General features: G+C 37.2%; 1 protein-coding gene across 1 annotated transcript in view; it reads right to left on the reverse strand.

Moving 5' to 3' along the window:
- Positions 1-21,603, reverse strand: part of LOC129726853 (heparan-sulfate 6-O-sulfotransferase 1) — a 75,234-nt gene that overhangs the window by 18,062 nt on the left and 35,569 nt on the right. The gene's annotated exons all lie outside the window — the stretch shown is intronic.

Here is a 21,603-nt window from a genome sequence, read left to right on the forward strand (position 1 = left end):
CATCGTAAAAGGTGATTCAATCGCGTCGTGGCCCGGAGACGCATCGCGAACAATGTTTTGCTCAGGAACAGAGTCCGGACATACTTTCCTGGCAAAATCAAATATCCACCTACTTGAAGACTCCTCGCTTTCGTTGACCGTTACGCGATTCCGCATTCTTCGGGCTGTGTTCCAAAGAGTGCTCATTGATGTCTCCCTCGACGTCTCGTTTACGAACCGACGCTAATATCCGCGTTTCTTTGCCTTAGTCAAGCTTTTAAACTTGGTATCAAGCTCCGAATAACGTTTAAAGTCGTCGGCATCGTCTGTATCCCGGAAGGTCAGATACGCGTCGGATCTTTGCGTGTAGACATCGGAGCACTCTTGGTCCCACCACGGAGTGGGAGGCCGTTCTTTGATCGTTACGCCGGGATATTTCTTCGTTTGGGCTTGCAACGCGGCGTCGAGAATCAAGCCCGCGAGGAGGTTGTATTCTTCAAGTGGTGGATGATGTTGAATCGACTCGATCGCTTTTGAAATCATTTCCTCGTATAACTTCCAATCGACATTCCGTGTGAGGTCATACGGAATGTCAATTGGTCGCATGCGAGTTGACCCGTTATTAATTGAAATAAGAATAGGCAAATGGTCGCTACCGTGAGGATCAAGGATTACCTTCCATGTGCAATCCAACCGTAGCGACGTCGAACATAAGGATAGATCCAAAGCGCTTGGGCGCGCTGGAGGTTTCGGGATACGTGTCATTTCACCGTTGTTTAAAATAGTCATGTCGAAGTCATCGCAAAGGTTATAGATTAAAGAGGAGCGGTTATCATTGTATGGGGAACCCCAAGCCACGCCATGAGAGTTGAAGTCTCCCAAAATCAAACGTGGCGAGGGAAGAAGTTCTATTAAATCAAAGAGCAGCCGTTGCCCAACCTGTGCTCTGGGAGGAATATATATTGAGGCAATACAAAGCTCTTTACCTTGTATTGTCATTTGACATGCGACAACTTCGATGCCTGGAATCGAGGGGAGGTTAATACGATAGAAAGAATAGCACTTTTTAATCCCTAAAAGTACTCCTCCATATGGGGTGTCTCGATCAAGGCGAATAATATTAAAATCATGGAAGTTGAGATCAATATTTGAAGTAAGCCAAGTTTCACAAAGGGAAAATGCATCGCATTTGTTTTTATTTATCAAAACTTTAAACGAATCAATTTTTGGTAAAATACTTCTACAATTCCACTGTAAGACAGAGATAGAATCCTTCATATACGCAGTTGAATTAGGCATCGAAGGATACAATCGCTGCAAGGAGGGGCCATTGGGCAGTCAACTGCTTCAAAAATGATCTGTTGGGAGGAATGCTGTAAGAAAAATTTTAATTGGATCGGGTACATTGAAATTTTCAAAAATCCAGTCCACAATGTCAGAAAATTTCACTAATCCAGAGTTTGTTTCATCAACTGGATGTGCAAAAGGAACAACTGGGGTTTTAGATGTTCCTGGCAGTGCTGGGAACTCCTTCTGGGACTTTAAGTTTGCAAGCCCAGGAGGAGTTTGCATCGGTTTTTCCGCAGCACTGTTTGGTTTGTTCGTACTTTTCATTACACTTTGGAAAATCTTAGGACCTTTACGGGGAAGTTTAGGAGAAGAAACATTTTTCCTCTTCCTAGACTCCCCAGGATTGGCATAAGATGTTCCCGCTGATGAATCGTCAGAATCGGTTTCATCAGAGGGCAACAGATCAAAGGGGTTCGATGTTATGGTAGAAGTGGTCACGGTCTTCTTCAGCATCTCAGCGTAAGAACGCTTTGAACGGTCCTTAAGTGACCGCTTGATTTTATCTCTGCGCTGCATGTACACCGGGCATGTGGAGAGCTCATGCTGGTTTTCCCCACAGTGAATACATTTTTCAGCATTAAAACTGCAAGAATCTTCCGCATGAGTCTCCCCACACTTGCTACATCGTGCCTTATTGCAGCAGTAGGCGGCTGTGTGGCCTAACTGCTTGCAATTGGTGCAATTCATAACACGGGGTACATACAATCGCACAGGCAGACGAACCCGGTCGATCGAGACGTGGCTAGGGAGTGCAGATCCGGCAAACGTAACGCGAAACGAGTCTGACGGAGTGTAAACTTTTTTACCGCCGACGAGAGACATGGACCGCAATTGCTTACAATCCAAAACCTTCGCCTGTGTTTCGGTATTTTTGAAGCATCCGGTTGCACTTTTTAGGATACACTCGACAGACAGACTCGAATCGGTTATGACACCGTCGATCTCCACGTCTCGTGCGGGTATGTAGACGCGATACTCGCGTGTGAAGAGCTCAGAGCAAGCGATAGCATTGGCCTGTGCCAGATCACTGACCACGACACGGAGCTTGTTAGGTCGGACCTTGGAAATTTCGGTCACGGCCTTGTACCCCTTCGTCAGGTCTTTAGCAATTTGCAGTATGTTTAAACGCTTTGAATTCACTCCTGCCTTTGGACGAAAATAAACAGTATAGCTGCCCTGTTGAGATCCGTCCGGGTAAAGCCTGGGGCGAGAGGGGACTGGAGAATGAACAGGGGAGGGGGTAACAGAAGGGTCAGGGTCAGGGGGGTTCGGGGATGGTGGCACGGGAGGCGAGGGATCTATATCCATTGCGCTAAATGTAGCGCACTAGCGCACTAGCGCCGACAAGAACACGTACCTCTTTACTTCTTCCTTCCAGCAGTGGTTGTCCGATCGTTCGAAGCTGCACTCAAAGCAGCCAGCAGCACCAGTACAGCAGCACCAATACAGCCACCAGCAGTGAGCCGGGTGTGAGATCACTCAGCACAGTGACACGGACTCGACTGTCAACTGATGGGCTTGGATTAAAAAGATCTATTCACGGTGCACAGATCAAAACTGCAGCTGGTATTTTGCACCAATACAGCCAAAGTTGTGAGCCGGGTACAGAACGTATCGACACAACTCACAATCTAGTTGGCCTTTAGCGCGAATAATACACTCTTTTGTTTGGCTATTCGTACACACGGACCGGATTGTAATAGAACGACCACTTTGCACGTCCGTTTCTGTCGAGTGTTCGACGCGGAATGACCTAGAGGACTTGACGACTAAGAATATTTTTAAGTCGTCAGCAAACATTTTTCGTCCTGAATTGAGTACCAGTGACGCATCGTTAGCGAAGATGGAAAATGACAGTGACCCAAGATTACTGCCTTGCGGCACTCATGAACCTTTTTGAGTAAAAATGGCAGAATGATAGTTTTCAGAACGTTCAAACAATTCCCTATGCACAAGATATGGTTCTATCCATCTACAGAAGCGGACAGTGCAGCCCAGTTTCTCTAATTAGGAAAAGAGAATGGAAAAGTTTACCGTATCCAAGGCAGCTTTTTTTATCAATATACACTGTATCAACTTGAGTTTTAGAGCCAATATTCTAAGTACAAAGCGATACGAATTTTACGAGATTCGTTTTTACTGCACGATGCAGCAATTTGTAATTTATCTAAATATTTTTCCAGAAGGAGGAGGAGAGTCTCGAACCATCATTATAACCTTTCCCGGCCCCAAAAACCTCTACGTGAAAATTTTCATGGCAATCGGTACAGTGATTTCCAAGTCTATAAGGATTAGACAGATGTTTGGGTGTGTGCTGTATTCCGTGGCGCCAGATCTCTACTTTTGGATACCCTCAGGGCCCGAGGAATACAACCCTATGTCCCAGTTCGTAATATCTTCGCTCAGCCAAACTTGCCATACATGCTACATGTGTATAGCTATTTGAAAAGCATCAAGGTGCCCATTTAACAGCGAAACGAATCTCTGATAAAAAAAAACATGTTAGTTTTAGTAATAGAATGGGTTTCAGCTCGTAGTCGGCAGCGAGGATAAAAAATTTGCCTCTAGCTTATAAGATATTTTGAACCATAAGGAATTAGATAAAATTGGCTCCGTAAAGCATTAATTTCTATTGTGCCGTGTCAAATAAATGTTGTGAACAAAAAAAAAAAAGGATTAGACAGACAAACAGACAGGAATCCATTCATATATAAAGATGATATTTCAAATAGAAGAGAATTAAATCAACCCCGTTCTCGCTCGCACCCGCAGAGCGAGTATAGATTCAAAGCACTACCTAGAAGCTGTATCTATACGCTCAAAACTCTTGCCGGTGTATAATACCCGCCGAAGTGGAACGCCGTGACCAAATATTGATCAACTGCGGGACGCCGCGGTTGCACATGATAACACGCAGCATCTGGTGGTAACGCCGCCCACGGACGAGCAAGTTGACGCAGCTACTCTCAAAGTTGGTTGGAGGAGCTTTCGATCTGCCATGAAACGACAGGGCGGCGAAAAAGTTTTCAAAATGAATTCCCTGATTTTTTCTGAAATATCACATTAATTTCCCTGATATTTTTCAGCATCCGGTACAAAAAAGTGCAACGTAGATTAACGCAACTCTGAAATCTCAGAGAAAAAAGTGTTTGATCGGATATAAAACTGAGGCGTAGAGTCTCGTACTAGCCTTTTATGCTGAAAAAATCAGTTTTTGCGCTAAAGAGTTAAAAAAGATTCGCGTTTCGACTAAAAAATTTTCCTTGAATATTTTTCAATTTTCCTTGATATTCCCTGATTTCCCTGAGCGAAAAATGAATTCCCTGATTTTCCAGGTTTTCGACACCCTGAAAACCTGGAAAAACCTGCAACACCGTACGAGAGCGAACGTGGAACGATACCGAGGAGCACGGAACAACCAAAATAGCAACAACAAGAGTACCAAGATCACGTAGCTATGGAAAAGCTGTACCAAGCTAACGAAACTAGGAAGTTCTAGGAGAAGCTGAACAGCTCCCGCAAAGATTACATGCCGCAAGCCGCTATATGCAGGAGCTTGGAAGGCAGTTTCTTTACGGACGAGTGTGAAATGATCGAAAGGTAGAAGCAACACTTCGATGGCAGTAGAGCATGAGGACGGTATGGCATGGCAATTGATCTTGGTGCACGAGCAGAAGACAACAGGATTCTAGCCCCGGTTGAGGAGAAGATTGCCCGGCTGATCTTTTGTGGTATAGAAATTAATATAATGGGGGGATATTGGGTGATCCAGAAAAGGGGAAAAATAGCGTCTTAGGTCAACTTTTGGCTTCTTGGGTGGCATTTGGTCACCTTTTGTTTCCAGAAACCAGGAGTCGCCATCTTGGAATTGAAAATGGCGTGTGGAGTCGATATTCATTCCGATCTGTTTTCCATAGAAACTGGTTGAAATATTTGTTTCATTCGTATGTAACTCCACCATTTGTGTTAGATTTGTATGAGAGCCTTCCTTTTCAGAAGTGGGAAATAAAAAAAGATGTTTCTTGCTCCCAAAAACTTTCAATTTACTGGGGAATAAAAAAAGATATTTCTTGCTCCCAAAAACCTTCAATTTACTTGATAAGTTCTTGAGCTGTGCAGAGATTCGTGTTTCATTCATACAAGACCCCTCCCTTCAAGAAGATGGGTTTAAAACTGTCATGAAAAAATTTTTTGCCCAAAAAACTTCCACATGCCAAATTTGGCTCCATTTACTTGATTAGTTCTTGAGTTATACTGTATTTCGTGTTTCATTTGCATGGAAGCACTCCCTTTCAAATAATAGAGGAGTGTCGTACTACCATAAAAACATTTCTTGTCTCCAAAAACCTTCACCTGTCAAATTTGGTTCCATTTGCTTGGTCAGTTCTCGAGTTATGCAGAAATTTGTGTTTTATTTGTATGGAAGCCTTCCCTTTTAAAGAAGGAAGGGGTGTCAATCTACCACAAAAATATTTTTTACTCCCGTTCACCACCACACACCAAATTTGGTTCTATGTGCTTGATTAGCTCTCGAGTTATACAGATATTTGTGTGTCGTTTGAAAAGGTCCCTTCTAGATGAGTCTCTAACTACCATAAAAATATTTCTTGCTTTTTAAAACATACGCATGACTTGGGTTCCCTTTTTTTTTTGTTTGATCAGTTCTCGAGTTAGTATTTATAGTTAGTTAGTTTTATAGTAAAACAAATATATAAGTAATACCTCTCATGATGAGCTGGTAAAGCCAAACCTCCGTGATACATTCTGTTTTAAAATTCGACCTTCCGTTTAATCGAAACGGACTTTACAGCCAACTGTGAGGGTACAGAACACTTGCAAAGCAAGCGCCCTCTCGAACAAACAACCAGAGTGGCATCGACTCTTGACACATACTGGGAGACATCATGAGCTCGTAAAGCCTAAATTCCTTATGCGGCTGTCATCAACATTAGCGCAAATTCACTAAATTTGTTACTAAAAACAATCACATAACACGATGTAATGTCAAACCGTATAGTGCAACATGATTAAAACGGGTAATTTCACATACGGTCCAGTTAAGACCCGATCCTCGTTCTCAATTATATTTAGATCTCGTCAATATAGATAGCAATGGTTCAACCAAGCGATAAATTAAATCATACTCATCCGTGCATTCTCTTTGATTGAAGGTGCTTGAACAACCAGACATTAATGGTGATAATGATGACGACGATGATGGTGACGCCTATGATTAAGATGATGTTGACTGAGACTTCAAACGAAATCAATTCATGAGAATAGTCAGCAAATTAATGAAATAACAGGTGCCATGACCTCAATACATAATATCATGAATGCATCACATCTACAACGATCCATAACAACACATGAATATTCACATGATGAATTGATGCACTCAGTAGTTATCATCAAAATATTACATTTTTTTGTTGAACTACCTTTGTACACAACTAAACGTCAAATTTAAACGTTATGTGAAAGCGCAATAAAAAATGGCAGACTCAAATTTTATATCTTCCAGTACTTGATTCATTAGCATAGGTATATTGACAAAGTGGTCTTACGGATGGGCACAATTTCCAGACGCAGCGAAAGCACATTTAAATCTACTGCTTCCGTTCTGGCAAACATTATGGAACGTGAAGCAAACGAGAAGTTTTCATGGCTTTTTTCTCTCTCTGGAAATGCGCCTCAAAATTATTTCAGCAAACAAATGGTTTTATTATGAAATTTTCATTTCACGTTTTACTGTTGTTTCGTTTTCTGTAGAACCTTTTCCCTCTTCTCTGTCGGGTCGACTCTACTTTTTTACGGTAAATCTGACTTACCCGCAGAACCCTGGTCTGTTTGGTTGAATAAGCATGCGAAGGCAAAATTTCTCTCTAATTATGTTTACTTTTCTGAACCCTCCAGGAATGAAATGTGATTCTCAGCGAGAATTATCATTCTATTGATTCCGCGCGAATAAGAATGGATACTTTGCTTTGATGAAACTATTCAATAAGGCGTATTGTTCTTGTCAATTATCATTATGAAAATAGCGTTCGCCATTAAAATATGAAATATGATTTTAACCTAATTCCGCTTGTCACTGCTAGGGACCACACGCTGGCGAAATAAGCCTCCTTCGTGTGCGGTTACAAAACGAAAACGTAATTGACGAAAGGAATCAAAAGAAACATTCATAAAACCTCAAATAATTTACCAACTTATGATGGAGTTTCCTCTTCATAAGATTAATATTGACTCAGTTTAGTGGTTGTTTTAATATATTACAAACCCAAATGTCGGATGGAAACTGTGTTATACTTCGTACCAAAAAAGTATTCTATACCATGAGAGCGCATCCGTACAAGCAATAAAGGCGACGACAAACTCCCACAATTCAATTACTCCCTGAACCAATTTAGGACGTGATCGGAAAATATTCACTTTCCCAACTACTTCGCCGAATTATTTCAACACTTTTTTGTTGCTAATGGTCCTTGTGACTTTAGGGTTGGTAGTGTCAGGCAGTTTTTTCTCAATCAATGCTACAACATTAATCTGTTTTTTTAACTAATATTTAACATCAACTCGTCACTAGATCTAGGTCTAACATCACAATAATGTGATTTGGTTGGTGTTATTGTTGTCCTTACAGGTGTCTAAAAAGTGTTATTCTACACACCAAATAATTCTTTGTCCATCGGGGATCCATTTTACCCAATATATCTCTTTAGGTTCATTTCAACCTAGAATGCAGACAGATCCCGGCCGCAAAGAACGACAAGATAGTGAAAAGTTCGCGGCGGATCCGAGTAAGCAAAGTGAACACACAATAATGAAGATAAACATCATTTCTCTTACAGCTGCAAAGCACATCGACTCCGACGTTTTTTTTTCTATCCTTTGCGGTATTTGTTCTCCAAAGTCAACAACTTTTGTGTGTAGCTATATTTATACAGTATGCACCAGAGAAACGGAGATTCCGGCAACTGGAAGATATTCAGGATTTGCGGCAGGTATACCATTATAGTCAATGGATTAATAATTCAAAGTAGCTGCTACTAAAATTTACGCATAGTATAGTGATGTTTGTGCGCCGTTATAAAAAAACACATCTAAAAAAATGTGCGCAATAAATCTCATCAACTGTAATACATTGTCGATTGGGAAATTGATGACTGTACTCAGTGTATTTCACGAGAGGCAATTATGAGTGAGATTACTCATTTCACATTTCCCAGGGTTCCAAAATTTTGCAGCACACTGTGCATAAAATAATGTCCTCTTCGTTGCGTTCTACAATTATACTTTGACAAATTCCAATGCTACGTGATCTAGAAAAGACGACAGAATTCATCGGGCGGAATTGACGAGCAAGCTCACGGGAAAATATTGCCTTCGAAATGAGACTTCTATAAGAAACCACCCATGCTTGAAATATGAAACTGTAAAATGAGATGATGGAGTCGGCTTTGCATTCTATACCTAATATTACATCCAGCACGAGTCCTACTAATGTGTCACTGGCTCAAACGCAGATTTCGGAATTACCGCGGTTTTTTTACGCAGATTTCCCAGCTCGGTTTTCACACGGTATGTTTTGAATGTTTTTTTTTTTTTTCAAATCGTGAGTGTTGGTTGAGATTCTACAATACAATTGCCGACTATTTACCTTTTTACCTGATTTTTTATTTTTTTTTCTCTGATTGCCGGAGACAGATTAAATTTCGTTGTGTCAGTGATTTATTCACCTTCATTGACTATATTCCTAGACATCTAGACTGACACTTCATAACCAAATTTGGAATAGAGTCATGTAAACGCAATAGAAAAGAAAGTCATTTTATCTTTTTGTGGTTTCCTTAAGGAGTCTTAGGCCTCTCGCTTCTACTATAGATATGTCGATTTGTTTTGCAAATTCTTTTGCACAATCTAACCGCGTCTTGTACAGGCATTTCGTATTTGTCCTTCTCGACCGATGTTTTCCACCTCTTCGCATTCATTGATTTCCTGGTGACCAGGAATCCAGCATAGGGTGATTTGCTTATCCCAATGGAAAGGGGTTTTCTTTGAAAGTAAGGATAGTGCGACTTTCCTTTTTTCAGATCCTGTTATCAGTTTGCTGAAACTGTAAAAATAACAGTTCTGTTTTGAATTTTTCTTGCTGCTTTCGCAATTCCTGCAGCTTCCGCAGAGTACACTGAGCATTGCTTACGAAGGCTTTTACTAATACGGCAGTTTGGGCCTAAAATTCCAATTCCAACTTTGGATTACGATCCGTCCGTGAACCAAATGTCATAATCAGAGTATTCATCTTGTACATGAGTGTTGAATAAGTTTTGGGCAATCAATTATCCTTGGCTAGTACTAGTATAGTTTAGGTTTGGGTCAGCCAAATCAAAAATAGTCATTTAAGGGGTAATATCCACCAAAAAAATGTTTATCTTGTCATTTTTAAAATCATGCATAAATCATGCTAAAACTATCCTATAATCAAAATCTACATCGCCCAAGTACTGATCTACACTCAAAATTCATTTAAATCAATCTATTTTAAAAAATTTTTTCTCAAATTTACCTTTATAACTATACCCTCGCTAGCTCGATGATTCCTGTCCCTTCGAAAGCGAGTTAGGGAGAGTTAACTGTAATACCATGGATGTTTACTTGTATGAGTGACACAAGCGATTTCACAAATTTCTACTCATATTTAAATATTTCAATAAAAAGGGAACAAATACTGTTTCATTGCATCATTGTTTACTTTTAAAGAATGTTTAGCAATGTCATTCGTGCTAACGGAATTTCAACCTGACCGCATAGCCGGTGCTCGTGAAGCAGGTGCTGAGCAAAATCATTTCAAATCGCCTGGAAATACGCGAAAATTTAATCGACCATTTTTGATTTGAATGAAACTTTGCACACGTATTTGGTTTAGCAAACTGAGCATTTTTCACAGGTGAGTGATTTTTTACACCCATGAGTTACATTCTAAAAGGGCGTATGCCTTTTGGCACAGGTTTTATTCGAAGCAGCTAACCGTTGGTTGTATAGAACAACTGTCTGAGAATGATTTGTAGGGAATTAAAAATGCACCATAAAAAATATACACTGTACAAAAAAAGTTACATCTCGATGGTCCCTTGACGGATTTTCAAACTTTGGGTATCAATGAACTAGTAATAAACTCTAGTTTATTGGCAACATAGAAATCTACAAGAAACTAACTGTCAGAAAAAGTTCAAAGCGTTGCAAAAATGAACATTTTGACACACACTCCTAGAATCAGGAACACTTCCAGTGTCCATTGGCCGCATCAAGTCCTCACATAATATTTGAAAATTAGGATAGTTTTCCAGTAAAATGGAACCTTTTTCGTCAAAATTGATTCATTTTGCGTAAAGTTCTGACCTTTTGAAAATTGACAAAATTTTGCCTGTCTCAATCATTTTGTCTACCCCCTGTATTTCCCATCACCTATCAGTATTTTTAAACATTTCTTACGCCCGTTTAGAGACAATTTCAACAAGCAAAAAAAATTTTTTTTAGTTTATGCAAGACTGTGAATTGTTACTGAAGGATGCGTGAAAACCTATTTCCCATCACCTATTAGTATTTTTAAACCCTCTTTATGCCCATTTTGGACAATTTTCGTATTGGTTTCATTGATTTCGAAACTTACTACAAACATTTTTTGAAGCAATTCATAGCCCAAAAACAGTTGTTGTATCATTTATTTTCAATTTCAATACATTTAAAAAAGTTACGTTATATCGAGGTAAAAGTTACGTTATATCGAGTTACGTTATATCGAGGTTGCCTTATATCGAGATATGACTGTACTAATAGAAGTTGCCTATGATCGATATCGTGTTTCAAATTTGAAGTATAGAGGTTGCTGCATCAATTTTCGACCGTTATAGCGTTTCTACAGCACGTGTTTACTCACAATTTCTCTTCGTTTAGTCGATCAGCCGTTCTCGTTGTGTACGTTCTTCGTTTGAGTTTTTATATACTTTTTAACTGTGAGTTATATTCAAAAGTACTTAAGTATGAGTTATAAAAAATTAAAGCGATACTTGTGTAGATAATGAAAAAATTTTTGTTTTGGTTATAGGTGGAGTTGGCCACGACTTCTACTGTTCGTCGCGGAAGAGCTTTAAAAAAAATGGTTCACGGCAATGCACAGCCGCCATTTTTTTTAAAAAAAAGGGCAATAATTTTTTTTCTATTCTGTGGTTAGCGATGTCGGTCGGCTAGCTCTCCCACACAGGATTGTGATGTCGGGTTCGATTCCCGATCAGGTCAAGGATCTTTTCGAGCTGAAAATTTTCTTGATTCAGCACGGTGTATCGTTGTACTTATCCTACAACATGCAAAATGTGCCAAAAACAATATCGATAACGAATACTCTCAACTAATCTAGTTGATCGAGATCGCTATTAGCCCTCCAGGCTAGCGTGTGATATTGGATTTTATGTATAGTCGTACATGCTGGCCAAACAGAGCGAACATAAAGTGAGCACTAGAACAAATTTAAAAAGCTTATTTCCTAGATTTGAACGTCTCAAGCTCGTTATACAGCACAAAGAGAGAGTGCGCCCAGCTAATATGTCGTAAAGGTTCTCAATAAACACTGCTTCAGTAAAAATTGATTGAGGAAAGAATATCTCGTATTATCAGTTTTTAACACATTTTTTAAGTGTTTTCGAACTTATTGAATACTCTCCTGCCTTTACTATGTCTACTTTCACTGCATTTATTTGTACAACTAGCTGACCCGGCAAACCCGCCTATTCTAGTGTTAAATTTAACAATTTTAAACATTTCAAATTCATGCGATTTGTTTATATCGTTTGAAATGGTTGGTTTCATCGGAATGACAACATGCTCGACTTTTGGCTTTTGTACATCACCTCTATTCCGGAAATACCCATGCAGTTATTTTCGTTGTTTTCCAAAAACTGAAAGTGGTCATCTTCGAATTCAAAATGGTGTTCAGGGTCCAGTGGCGTAGCGTGACCGGGTGACACCCGGGGCGGGAACATTTCGATTACGGAAATATCCATATATAGTAGTATTCGGTTATTCCCGGCTGTTTCCTAGAAGTTGCCATCTTACAATTCAAAATAGTGTCTAAGGTCAATTTTTAGCTCCTTGCATCATTCTGGTTCCGGTTATTTTATATTGGGTGGTATTTGGTAACTTTAGGCTATTTTTCAGAAACCGGAAGTCAGCCATCTTGGATTTTACAATGGCATTTGGAGACAATTTCTGGTCTCTGAGCGCCATTCTGGTTTAAGAAACACTCATTTTGGTGTTATTTGGTCATTTCTGGCTGTATTCCAAAAACCGGAAGTCACCATCCTGGATTTCAAAATGGCACGTAGAAGGTCACTCTGCTAACGATATGTAGAGAAATAAAGCTTATTTGGAATGATGTATTCAAAATGATGTCTGTGATCGATTTTAGCTCCTGTGTAGGGTTTGCAATATTCCCGGAAAATGATTTCCCGGGAAACGGGAATGAAAAATCTGATTTCTCGGGAATTCCCGGGATCCAGGAATGGAAAAAAAAGTCTTAGCAAGAATGAGGTTTAAAATATAGGTTTTTAATAGAAGATAACAGAAAATCGTATATAATTTCATCATCAATTCGCATGAAAAAAAATTGAAAAAAATAAATCATATTCAAGTTCACATCAGAAATTCGCGATTGATTTTTGTTGCAAATATTTGCAGAAGTTCAGGTTTCAGAGTTTAAATGTCATCGAACAATCGCTTCAGATCCGGTGACAATTTTCCGTTAAGCTCAAAAAAGATAATTTCCTGCTGTAAAACTTTGCGGACTTAAGCTGAGTCATCGATGGTGTTTGATTTCAAGGATACTTCCAAATCACCGATTCCAGCTCATTCTTTTTTCTATAGAAACTGGAGTGTATAATTCCTTTAGTTTGTTGAAGTGAAAGCTGAGTATTAAGTAGGCTTACACTATAGCAAATTTTTGCTCAAAACTCTGTTTCCTTGAACGGCAGCGAAGTCTCTTCGCTCATTTTCCATCAAATATATTTGCTATGCCATTACACGATGTAAATTATTTTCGAAAATCCATCATTTAAAGAGTATGATATCGTGTAGGAATTTTCTAAAGGACTAATTAGAAAGGAACTAAATAATCAGTTCAATACAACACAAAATAAGTTCTAGAGCGTTTAAATACCTGCGTGATTAACATGCAAAATAATTTCGATGAACAAAGAAGAAATCAAGCATTTGCTTAGTGAACTTACTAGCAAAAACAACATTAGAGGAAGTAAATATTTGCCTCAATTTTCGTTTACTGAATGACACTGAATGACAGCAAATGTTTTTGACAAATAATTGATAGCAAATAATTACATGACAAACAAATATTGACCGTCATTTCAAGCAAATATTTGCTTCATATAATGTCCACTTTAGCGCTGCTTCACAGTTTGACGACGTCAATTTCGTTTTATTAGTTTTATTGTATTATTTTATAGGAAAATATATTAAATCTTGTAAAATTTTTCAAGAAACTCGGGAATCCCGGGATCCAGGGAATCAATATGTCTGTTCCCGGGAACCGGGAATCCCGGGAAAAAGTATTCAAGGAAATCATTCCCGGGATTGCAAACCCTACCCCTGTTTATCATTCTGGTTCCGAAGATACTCATATCGTATGGAAATCGGCCGTTTTGGCTATTTTTTAGAAACCGGAAGTATCTTACAATTCATAGTGGTGTCTGAGATTAATTTTTAGCTCCTTGCATCATTCAGGTTCTGGAGATACTCATATTGGGTGGTATTTGGTCACTGTAGGCTGTTTTCCAAAAACCGAAAGTCGTCATCTTGAACTTCAAAATGGCATGTGAAATCAATTTCTGACCTCTGGCTCCGAAAACATTCATATTGAATGTTATTTGGTCATTTTGGCTGTTTGCCAGCCACCGGAAGTCGCCATCTTTGGATTCAAAATGGTGCCTTTGATCTATTTTTAGCTTCTGTGCATCATTCTGGTTGCGGACATTTTAGGCTATTTTCCAGAAACCGAAAGTTGCCATCTTACAATTAAAAATATTGTCTGAGGCCGATTTGTGGCTTCAGTGCATCATAACAATTACGGAAATACTCATATTAGGGCCATCCACATACCACGTGGACAGCTTTGGGGGGTTGGCTAATGTCCACGGTCCATACAACTTTTGACGTGGGACACGTCTTTGTTTACTATACTGGGATGCATTCTGTAAAATTGGAAATGAAACGGGCAAATGTTGCGTCAGATTTCAAACGCTAATAACAGCATAACCACATGATGGATAACAATAACCAATATGTTGTTGGATAGATAAAATGTATAACAATTTTGTAATGTGTTAATTATCACTCTAATTTCATTGCTAAGCGGTAAAATAAATAATAATTTCAATAACAAATTTACGCGAATAATGAACCAATTACATGCGAGCATTCCTAGCACAGACGACGTGAATGGACACCATCCGTTCCCTGTGATATTCCCTGTATCAATTTCGAAATAAAAATTGACAGAGTCTCCCCGTCCCAATAGGTTAATTTATTTTTGCTTCCAAGAGCTTAGACTAATATGATGTCTCGAAGGTAAAAGTTTTCCTAAAAGTTTGAAACAATACCCATCCTTGAACAATCTCTAAACTTGCGTGTTAGGTACTGTAGAACCTAATAAAAACTGATGTCTTGAAAGAAAACATGCCAGTAAAAGCAACAGTACCAGTGGAGTATAGAAGCGCAGGTCTCTCGTCGTCTATGATTGCAGTGGTACTCTTCTATTCGTACTGCAGCAGTACTATTCGTATTGCAGTGGTGCACTTTTGTTCGTACATTTCTATTCGTATGCAATTCAGGAAAAACTACAATGCTGCTGTTGATGGTGATTGAAAGTTGTTTTCATAAATATGATTGCCATAAATTACTCAGCAAGAATTGTAAATTTTTGCAACTGATATTTATTTAATTTTATCTTCGATATTCACTAAATAATCGTGACCGAATAGTATCGAAAACGTAAATTCCTAAATATATACATTTATAGAAGAGTAAGAACCTGCGAATGCTTGTGATTTTTTAGTTGATTTAGTAAGATTCGTACAGAATCTCTTTTTACATTTCAAAATTGTTAGATGATATATTATTATTCTAAGCGTAACCATAATAAACGTATATTTCCTATCTTCGTAATACAGCGAATGTAGTTGCAGGCAAATGAAACAATTGTCAAGCAAAAAATAAAAATGTAATTGTGGATTTCTACGTTTTTTTGCTGGAACTTGTTAGGAATTTTGTTCAAAATATTTTCTTATGTTTTCCAATTGATGAACCTTTGTTAGGGCTTCCATATTATTTTGAAAGTAAGATCCATACTATAGATTTGATTTAGTTAGAGTTAAATAAGACAAAACCATTCATTATGATAACGTAAGCATTATTGGATTTGGTTTTTGAGGATATAGAGATAATTCTGACTTTGACGCATTATGAGAAATTCTTGGTGCTTCTTCGACAAGCACGATATGCTTGTGCCTTGTTAAATACATATTTTTTTGCACAAAAAAACAAAATACTAAAGGCATAATATCGCCAAATATAAATGATCTTTCTTCGAGTGCTGTTGAGTGTATTCCAAAAATTGATTTCCAGGGGAGGCTGAAAATAAACACATTGATTCTGTCTGCAGACTCTGTATATTTTGTAACAAAAAATCCCCTAATTACAGTGTTTAGTCCCACGTCACCATTTCATACAACCCTAGGGCTGTATACCTTGTAGTATTTTTGAATTTATATGGGCAGTTGTCCACGGAGGAGGAGTGGGGGGGGGGGTCAAAATCGTTAAAAATCTGTCCACGTGGTATGTGCATGGCTCCTTAGGTGGTATTTGGTCATTTGCAGCTGTTTTTCAGAAACCGGAAGTCGCCATCTTGGAATTCAAAATGGTGTTTGGAGACATTTTCTGGATAGAAACCGGAAGTTTCCATCTTAAATTTAACAATAGCGTCTGAAGCGAGTTTTAGCTCCTGTGCATCGACCCGATCATTTTAAACTGTTTTTCGGAAAACCTGAATGAAATATCTGTTTAGTACGCATGGGAGACCTCCTTCCCATTCCGGGGGAGTGGCAAACCACTATCAAAATTTGTGTTTGATTTGTATAAGAGCCCTCACATCAAAAAGTTGGAGGGGTGTCGAATCACCATGAAAATATTTTTTGCTCCAAAAAATCTCCACATGCCAAATTTGGTTTCATTTAGTTGATTAGATCTCGAGTTGTGAAGAAATTTGTGAAGAAATTTGAGTTGAAAACCTCTACATATCGAATTTGGTTCCATTTATTTATTTCTCGGGATGTGCAGAAATTTGTGTTTCATTTGTGTGGAACCCCTCCCTGCCAGAAGAGAAGAAGGAGGGGTGTCGAAACATTATGGACATGTCTGTTACCCCTAAAAACGTTCACCTGCCAATTCGGTTGTATTTGCTTGATTGGTTCTCAAACTGTGCGAAATTTGTGTTTCATTTGTATGGGATAGGAAGAGGGAGTGGTGTCTTAGCATTATATATATATATATATATATATATATATATATATATATATATATATATATATATATATATATATATATATATATATATATATATATATATATATATATATATATTGTTACCCCTAAAAACATTCACATGCCAAATTTTGTTCCATTTAGTTGGTTAGTTCTCGAAATGTGCAGACATTTGTGTTTCATTTGTTTGTGGAACCCCTGTTTGTGGAACAGAAGAGGAAGGGGTGTCGAACCATTATGGACATGTTTGTTACCTCTAAAAACATTCACATACCAAATTTGGTTGTGTTTGCTTGATTGGTTCTCGAGCTGTGCGAAATTCGTGTTTCATTTGTATGGGACCCCTCCCTTATAAAAAAGGGAGGGGTGTCAAACTATTATGGATATATTTGTTACCCCTAAAAACATCCACCTGCCAAATTTGGTTCCATTTACTTGGTTAGGTCTCGAGATGTGCAGTAATAAGTATTCCATTTGTAAGGAAACCCCTCCCTTCCAGAAGAGGGAAGGGTGTCAAACCAATATCAAGATATTTGATACTCCTAAAAGCATCCACATGCCAAATTTGGTTCCATTTGATTGGTTAGTTTTCGAGATGTGCATAAATTTGTATTTCATTAGTATGGAACCACTCCCTTCCGAAAAAGGGAGGGGTCTCGAACTATCTTAGTCACCTTTCTCGGCCCCTAAAACCCCTATATACAAAATTTCACGCCAATCGGTTCAGTAGTTTCCGAGCCTATATCAGGGTGGCCAGCAGATTTCCAATTTCAAATTCCCGGTTTTTTCCCGGTTAAAAATTGATGTTTTTCCCGGTTTAAAAACACATTAGTTCAACCACTTTTATTTATTGCCAAAATAAATTTGTGAGAGAATTTTGTTTTTAATATCATTATTTCATTTCAAAACTTGAAAAAGGCTAACTACTTCGGCCAACATCTATTTGCTGTTGATTTTTCGATTTTTCATGGCTGAGGAATGCAACTCGGCCCATTGTGTAAATCCTAAACGAGGGATTATCTGGTGTAATCTTATGTTTAGTAGAAAGGGCACACTTGGGGCTTTCCGAAACAAGTAACGTGCAGAAAATGTCATTCTCTCAAAATTTCCATAACTTCATTCAGCTAAAATCAAGATATCATTTAGAATCAACTTGTTCATGTTTCAGAATATTTTCACATATATTTATAATTCATTTTGAACCGTTCTTTGGAACAATTTTTACGTAAATCAATTACTGGTTTAAATAACTGTTTAACTAAAGCGTTATTTGTAACTTTCTGCACTCTTTGGTTGCGATTTTCGCGTTTTGTAGAGCAGGTTTGAAAAAGTCAAAGCTTTATTATATATATTTTTACAAATTTAGAATTAAATTCAAAATTGTTCTGGCTGCTGTTGAGCTTCGGAAACGACAAATTTTGAAATTATTTTCTATCATTTCAAGCCTTGAGAAATTTCATCAATTGTTGATTTTGTCCTTATTTGTGCTTATTTAAAAATAAAATATAAAAATAATTTTTCACTAGTTCTGAATTGAATTTTAAATATGATTGTGGATTTTTTTAAATTCAATTTGGAATCTTTTATAGGGTTTCTTTTTTGGAATTTTCGTCAGACTTAAATTTAGCAACTTTTTAGCTAAATTCTTCATTTCTGACAGCATTTTCTCTTTTGAAACTTAATTTTAAATTGAATTGACTTTAAAAAATTTATTGGACTTTACAAAAATTTTCATATATTTTTTTTTAGTGAATGAGAGTTTTTTTTTCAGAGTTTTTAAAATAATTAGAGCACATTTTTTTGGCCCCGAATCGAGATATTTTTTCGCCTTGCCTAAATCTGCAATTAGCGAAATAGCCGTTTCTGGCAATTTTAAATTTGTTTAAGAATAAATTTTTGCATTTTTCAACCTAATTATTACCCATTTTCTGGTGTTCACACACCCTTCTAGATTCAGTTTTGAAATTGATTTTAAATTGATGTTGTTAGTTTCTTTTAGGCTTTAATACAATTTCATTGCTACTTAGAAACAGTTTTTGCCTTTTTGTGCTGAAGAAGAAGTTTGTTTTGTGTTTTCTGAATCCGCGTTATAAATTTCGAAATTTTCAGCAAAAATCTATTTAAAAAAATTGAATTTATTACTTTTATAATTTAATTAATTTTTTTTATGTTTTAAATTAAAATCTGATTGCCGACTTTTATCGAAGAGCTTTAGAATCATTTGAACATATTTTTTATCTTTTTCTAGTCTCTGTAAAAGCTTCATGGCAATTGTGAGCTGAATTATAAACAATTGTGAGTATTTCTGTCGTTCAAAATATTTTTTCCGTTTTCTTAAGGATCTCTTGACGCTCAGTTATTGCCTCGGTATATCTTTAATGAGTATTATAAATGAAGGTACTTTCGTCAGAACTGTCAAAATGGTTGCAGATCTCTATTCGTATACGTAACGAAAGGTTCAAGAAATGAACGCAATCAATCGTACAAACAAACGCTGCATAATGTAAATAGTATGAAAAATTAGTAAGCTTATGCAATAACATGTACATTATACGAAATCAAAAATAACAGAACACAAAAATTTCGTTCAAGTAAATACTCGTGCTTCCGTTTTTTTTTGCTCGTTATTATCCATGTTTGTATGAATGTACATTCGTGAATTGTACAAATTATGCGTAAAGTTGCAATTCTATTCGATAACTTGCAGTACGAATGTTCTATACATCCAGCAAAAGTGCTGTACAATTTACGAATTTCATGTTTACGAAATGTGCGTGCAGAGAATAACGATAAAATATTTTCAGTGGATTCAGGACTAATTTGATACCATTGTTATCCTTACGTGGTATTGTTCCAAGTTTATTTTAGGTGAATAAGGGCCATACCCTTATAGTTTTGACTTTTTTATTTGGAAAATATGTCTTTCTGATTTTTGAGGATAATGCAAGCAATTTGAGAAAAAAACAAAGACAGGCTCTGCATTTTTAAGCCTCTAGAATACTATTTGATGTATTTTGAATTGAATTTTAAATTCTTTTCGTTGCCTCTGATCTTTGAAAACGCAAATTCCTCAAAATCAATTTCTGAAATTTCTGGCCTCAAGACATTTTCTCAAGCGGATTTAAGCTTAACTCATTCCCGGTGGAGAAAAATTAGTTTTTACCTCAAACAATGAACTTTAAACTCTTATTACTAATCAGCTATATGCATAATTAACATAAACTGTACTGCATATTAAACTTCAATCTATTCTCTAACGATGCTGAATAGTATCGTCGTGCAAATTTTCAAGTATAATTGTTGAACTCGAATCAAAGTTTGAATGTCAGGCCGGGAATGGGTTAGGTTACGATTTTTTTTATTTCTGCTTATTTTCCGTCGGTCTATTTCCGCCACTATTGTGTAAATTCCCGACAGCCGGGGAAGCGACTCCAACTAGAATCTTAACTAACGGACCGGTACCAACTTAACTTAACTAACGGACCGGTACCAACGGCTTCACTTTTCTATGCGATAGAAGAACCCAGAGATTTTTCGCCTCAAAAAATCTCCGGAGGATTGAATCTAGATCAGTTTTGGTTGATTGTGAGTGGATAACGTCACCACGTCGACTCAGATCACAACCAGATTAGAAGAAGCCCGTTTGTACCGATGTTTATATCTTTCACTCCTACGACAATTCAATTCGATAAAAAAAAAATTTACTGTCACGACATCAACGCCTGCGATTTTAACACTTGAAACTCGATTCAACGCCATGCCTACTAAAAACACAAAGAAAATTTAGGCATTTCCATATTAAATCAGAGTAAAATTGATCGATAAATGCATTGATTTTGAACGAATAGCTGAAGTATAAAGAAAAAGTCTGTGGTAGGGAAGCAGCTGAATTACACATATTTCATATGTGGAAATTTTTTTTCTATGAAAGATTCCAGATATGTACTCATATACAGAGCTTTTTCGATTTTATCACGGCCAAAAAAACCGTAAATTTGTCGAAACCGTAATTTTTGCGAAATGATAAAAATTGGATTTTTTGTGTTGGATTCAATTGAAATTTATGATATTTTGAGCAAAATGATGCACTTTCATAGTTCAATTGAATATAAGTTCAAGATGCAAATGAATAAACATAAAAAAATAGTTTATAATATTTTTCTCCGTAGCATTTTCGCGAACTTTCTCCCGGCAATTACATGCGCAATAACAAAATAATTTGTACTGCTCATTCTTCAGCATAGTAAGGAGAGTCTAATGCTTGTTTATGTGGAGTTGTGGGACCACTAGATTTTATAATTTTTAAATCCACGTTCTGTGAGCACCAAACTGTAGGGTTATTTGAGCTGTTAACTGGTTTTCTTTCTCAACTGCTCGAATAATATACGTAATTTTTCCAAAGTCAATGAAATACGCATGTCACGGTTCATTTTTCTCAAAATTATGACAAGAATAAATTGTAACAGATATGACACTTGATTGCCACAAAAAATTAATCTAATCAACTAAGTTCACAAGTACATTATTTTTTATTAAGATTTTTTTTTTCAAAAAAGCGTGATCAAAACGAAAAAAAGCGTAAAAAAATCGAGTGTGAATTTGGCGAGTAGTGATAGAAACGACTGTTGATAAAATCGAAGCACTGCACTGTAATTTTTTTTTGTTCAC

This window comes from Wyeomyia smithii, chromosome 3 (assembly GCF_029784165.1).
Source record: "Wyeomyia smithii strain HCP4-BCI-WySm-NY-G18 chromosome 3, ASM2978416v1, whole genome shotgun sequence".
NCBI lineage: Eukaryota > Metazoa > Arthropoda > Insecta > Diptera > Culicidae > Wyeomyia > Wyeomyia smithii.